The 5,803-nt window shown below is 43.2% G+C and overlaps 1 pseudogene; it reads left to right on the top strand.

Moving 5' to 3' along the window:
* Positions 1-3,363: 3,363 nt before the first annotated feature.
* On the top strand, positions 3,364-4,366 carry LOC101581652 (annotated as a pseudogene).
* Positions 4,367-5,803: the final 1,437 nt, after the last annotated feature.

The raw sequence follows: 5,803 nt of genomic DNA, 5'->3' as shown, positions 1-5,803 counted from the left end.
ATAAAACTTTAAAAAAAAGAAATTATATAAAAATAATTTTAAAGTCAAAGCAATCTAAACTTACTAACTCACACTTTTGCAGATCAAATTTTCCACACAGATCTCACTGGGTTAAATTTGAATAACTGGCAGGTCTGTGTTTTTTATTGGAAGATCTAGGAATCTGTTTCTTTTGCTTTTTTTTTTTTTTTTGGCTTCTGAAAAAGATTCATATTTGTTGTCTGGTAGCTCCCTGTCTTATCTGCAGACTCCTGTGATAGAAAGTCCATAACTAATGTCAAATCTGGCTTCATGCTTTACCAACTGGACCATTTAATTTTAATTTGAAACTTGACCAGAGTAAGAGATTCTCAAGGCTGTGAATGGATCATCAGGATGATATACTCATCTGTGGAATGATCCCAAATTAATAGCTGAATGAGCTAGAAGAGCTGAGAAGCTGAATTAATAGCTTAATGTACTGTTAGGAAGTGGGGCCCCCTTGGAGGATTGAAGCCCCTGGGGCATGACCTTGAGGGTGTATCTCTTGCTTGTGGCCTTTTCCTGTGCTCTGCTTCCCAGTTGTGATGAGTCAAACAGCTTTCCACCATGATATTTTTGAAAAAGTGTCAGACATTTTCCTCCAGCAACAGAAAAACTGACGGCACCCACTGCGTGGATATGGGCCAATGAATCATCTTTTTTAATTGACATTTTCTTAGCAGTGAAATTTCAGACAATCCTACCAGCCACCTTCACAGAGCCTTACTGAGGGTACTGGAGCGAGATAAGTGAAAAGTGCAAACAAATCTGATCTCCAGGTAGACTGTGAAGCACAATTAGGTTAGCACTCTGTGGGAACTTCACTAAGCTCAAGGAAAGGAGCTAAAGTGTGAGAGAAAGAAGAAAGAGGGTCAATTTTTGGTAGATACAAAGACAACAGTGGAGACTCGGAAGCAGTGACTCAAGTCCTGGTAGAAGGGACCATTTCTGAGAAATACACACTTGCCTGCCAGAGCTCTGGGAAGGCTGAAAAGGCTGGAATGCCCCAGGATCTATGGAAAGGAGAGTTGAAAGCCTGAGCCTGGAAATCAAGGACCCCTGAAAAGCCTGCCAACCTTTCTCAAGACCCTGTTTTGCTCTGTGAGGAGTCAGATGACTGGAGAAGACCAGCTCCAGTTTATTACAAAGAGAAATTGAACCAGAGATATAAACTATGAAGCAGTGATCCCCAGTATTTTTGGTACCAGGGCCTGGTTTTGTGAAAGATAATTTTTGCATGAACTGGAGTAGGTGTGGTCTGGGGATGAATTAAGTGCATTACATTTACAGTATACTTTATTTCCGTCATTATTACACTGTAATAGGTAATGAATTAATGATATAACTCACCATAGTGCAGACTCAGTGGGAGCCCTGAACTTGTGTTCCTGCAGCTAAACATTCCCTTTTGGGGGGATGGGTGACAGCAGCATCAGGGGTGTGTTGCTTATGTCTAGCCTACCACACAATCTTGTTTTGGTTTCTGTCAATGCATAAAACCCTGCTTCACAAAGAATGAATGTTAGAAATGAAAGCCGACATTATAGAATTTATGTAGCAATCTCAAGACATTTTGCTTTTTCTTTAAGAATATATGGAGATTTGAAGTTGTTTCAAACACACTTTTAAAGGACATAATCATTTGTGATCTCAAATTGTTGATTTTGTTCTAGCACAAAGTTGATCCATCTGAGTTATGCATAAGTGGGTCATAGATCCATTTCCAAGGTTTTTGGGGATGGGTGGGAACATGTTATATTTAGATGTCCCCTCCCTCAAACCCTCATCTGCTCATGAGCGGAGCTCCTGGGAAGTGACTGGATGAGGCTGTGGGATACTGGATTAGTGTGTTGCTGGGTTTGCAGCTAGGTGTGATGTTCAGAGTTGAAGCCTGGTGGAAGGAGGTGGGTTGCTGTGGGTGTGGCCTGGAGGATATGTGTCCCTCATCCTGCACTTACTGTGTGTGCTCCTTCCTGCCTGTCTTGCCACCCTGCCTTGGAAACAGCCAACTATGAATGGAAACCTCTACAAACTGTGAGTCAAAATAAACTTTTCCTAGTTTAAGCTGTAAGCGTGAGATATTTTGTGCCAGCAATGAAGAAATAATTAAGATAGAAAGTAATGCCCAAACTATTCTGAAAACTGAGTCCAGGGATTGAACACCATCTGGGAGAAAAAAAGCCCTGGCTTGGTCTTTCAAAATCTCTGCCAGTGTTTGAAACATATAAAAATCCCCAGTGCTCAATCATCACTTCTATAATTCCAGTTTGGCTTTAAATGCATCCACTTTATCTGCCAACTTGAACACAGTTGTCATTCTCCCTTGAAATGACAGACTGGGTTTGTTGAGAAGATTGAATATGTCACATGAGTAAAGACCCTTCTCATGTGACCCTTTTGTGACCCTTTCTGTGTCACTGAAATATGCTACCAGTAGTGGCTAATTTTCTAAAACAAAAATTCTCTGGAGTGGTTTTCATAATTCAAAACTCTGGCCAGTGATCTGCATTTAGAGAACCAGCTCTGGTTCTAGGTATAAGAGAAGTCACGTGTACTCCGTGTTCACAGAGTGCACGCAGAGCCACACAGTTGTGAGTTGAGAGCATGTACATTTATGTGGTTGACAGATTTATTTGTTTGTTTGGTACGGGGTTTCACCACACAGCTCAGACTCATACTGGTCCTCCTATCTCAGCCTCTCCAGCATTGAGACTACAGGTGTGCACCACTATGCCCAGTTTTGGTGACCAGTACCGTGCACTCAGGGTTCTGGGGCCAGCACAGCATGTGGTGCTGGGGATCAAACCTGGCTTCTTGCACTTGCCAGGCAGGTGCTTAGATTGATGAACTATCTCCCCAGCCCATGTTTGAGAGTTTTGATCACACCCTGCAAAATGTTAAATTCAGATGACATTTTTTTTTTTGGCTTGTAAGTATTTCTTTATGGATGACATAGCGGGTAGGATCACATTCAGAGCCAACCTCTTTGATCTAAGTACTGAAACTAGAAAGTCACTCAGTCATTTCAGCCATACTCTCCATGCACATACCAACACAAAAATGACAGTTAAATTTTCCTAATATGTAACTCTTCAGAGACTTGGGTAGTTCTGCCTCTGTGCTATCGTCTGGTAACAAAAGTACACATAACATAACCTTGTGCACAAACTCCTGAAAAATATATTGCATCACTCCCTTGTGGTGAACACTTATGGACTCATCAACCCAGAAGGCATACCACAATGACTCCTTAGTCCTCTCTGAAAATTGTGCCTTGCTCTCTGCTCCTGTGCGTCCACCGTTAGCTGTTCTTGCCGTGCAGCCAGCAGCAATGCAGACAAGATGGTGCAGGTTGGAGTGAATGGATTTGGCCATATTGGGTGCCTGGTCACCAGGGTTGCTTTTAACTCTGGCAAGGTGAATGTTGGTAGCCATCAATGACCCTTTAATTGACCTCAACTTCATGGTCTACATGTTCCAGTACAATTCCACCCGTAGCAAGTTTCATGACACTGTCAAGGCTGAGAACGGGAAGCTCATCATCAACGGAAAGGCCATCACCATCTTCCAAGAGTGAGATCCTGCCAACATCAAGTGGGGTGATGCTGGCGCTGAGTACGTGGTGGAGTCCACTGGTGTCCTCACCACCATGGAGAGGGCCAGGGTTCACCTGAAGGGTGGTGCCAAAAGGGTTATCATCTCTGCCCCTTCTGCCAATGCCCCCATGTTTTTCATGGGTGTGAATCATGAGAAGTACAACAGCTCCCTCAAGATCATCAGCAATGCTTCCTGTCCCACCAACTGCTTAGCCCCACTGGGCAAGGTCATCCATGACAACTTTGGCATTGTGGAGGGACTCATGATCACAGTGCACACCATCACTGCCACTCAGAAGACTGTGGACAGCCCCTCTGGGAAGCTGTGGTGTGATGGCTGTGGGGCTTCCCAGAACATCATCCCTGCATCCACTGGCATTGCCAAGGCTGTGGGCAAGGTCATCCAGGAGCTGAATGGGAAGCTCACAGGCCTGGCCTTCCATGTGCTGACTCCCAACATGTCAGTGGTGGATCTGACCTGCCGCTTGGAGAAAGTGTCTAAATATGATGCAATCAAGCAGGTGGTGAAGCAGGTGTCAGATGGTCCCCTCAAAGGCATCCTGGGCGACACTGATGACCAGGTTGTGTCTTGTGACTTCAACAATGACATCCACTCTTCCACCTTTGACAGTGGGGCTAGCATCACCCTGAATGACCACTTTGTGAAGCTCATTTCCTGCTATGACAATGAGTTTGGCTACAGCAACAGGGTGGTGGACCTCATGGTCCACATGGCCTCCAAGGAGTAAGTGCCCCCCCACAGCCCAGCCAGACCAGAGGGATGGAGAGGCCACGCTGTAGAGGACACTGCCCTACTCAGCCCCAACACTGAGAATCTCCCCCTCACAGCTTCCATCCCAGGCCTCCTAGAAGGGGAGGAGGTTTGGGATCCCTGGTTTGCTGCCCTTGCACTCCATCAATAAAGCCCACTGTACCAAGAAAAAATAAAAATAAAAATCATGCCTCAATATCCTCTGCTATGTCATCAATTCATCTAGTTATGATGCTAGCCGAAAGAGAAACACATGCAACCATTTGAACTGCAGCCTTTCCTAAAAGTTCATGAAATATTCTTATTAATAATCAAGATCAATAAAAAATAATCAAGATCAATTTTTCATCAATAATGAAGAACTTTTTCACTTTAGCAATGCATTTAACCACTAAAAAGATACTATCAGTGTAGAGACTGGGTGTCCGCTCAGGTGGAGTGCATCTGTAATTCTAGTGCTTGGGAGGCTGAAAACAAGAGAATCACTATGAGTCTGATCTACATAGTGAGACCCTATAGACCTTGTACTAAATACATAAGAAAAAAAGATACTATCAGTGCAAACACAGTTGAGGAAGTGGTGGCCTTCAGTAATTGTTTCTGTTGTTGTCTTTGAATTTTTTTTTCTTTCAAAATACTCCAACAGCTTGTTTTTTAATTCAGTTTGCTCTCCATGAAGTAAAGCATTTTTGAGGATTTTATCATTGTGTTGGATAGCTGGTCACTGTATATTATGCAAAGTGGGGTTGGAGAGTGCTAATAACCTGTTGCAATGAACTCATAATTTCAGTAGGAGTATTAGTATTTTCTTTCAAATGAACTTTCTTTCTTTTTTCTTTCTTTCTTTCTTTCTTTCTTTCTTTCTTTCTTTCTTTCTTTCTTTCTTTTTTTGGCAGTTTTATAGTCTTTTGCTTTCTCATCACTGGGTCTATGGTCTTTCAAGAAGGTGCCAATGATGTTTGGGTTCATTCATTTTGGATAGAGATAGTTTGTGATTTTACCAAAACTGTGACAGAGACAAGTGTCCAGTGCAGGCAAGAGGTATGGAACAAAGTAGTAAATATGATGATGGGCAGGCCATGCACAGCCTGAAACAAGTGTCTGATTTACAGCCTCTCATCAAAAGGAGCTGTGCAACTGAAGTACATCAACTCACTGGTCACTACAGAACCTGCTACCAGATGTAGCCTATTGCCACTTGCCACTCACAGAGAAGGTTTTGTTCCATGGTCTCTGGGCAGCGAAACTCCTCTGCAATGTTAATCTATATTTGCAGTGGCTCCCCAGTCATCCCATTACCATATCAGCTGTATCTCAGATCATCAGGCCTTAGATTCTCATAGGCAGCATGAAACATATATCTCTTGCACATACAGTTCACAGTAATGTTTGCACTTCTGTGGGAATTGAATGC

This window comes from Octodon degus, unplaced genomic scaffold (genome assembly GCF_000260255.1).
Source record: "Octodon degus isolate 3935 unplaced genomic scaffold, OctDeg1.0 scaffold00273, whole genome shotgun sequence".
Lineage (NCBI taxonomy): Eukaryota > Metazoa > Chordata > Mammalia > Rodentia > Octodontidae > Octodon > Octodon degus.
Note: the sequence above shows the minus strand (reverse complement) of the source record. Positions and strands in the feature narration are given on the sequence as shown.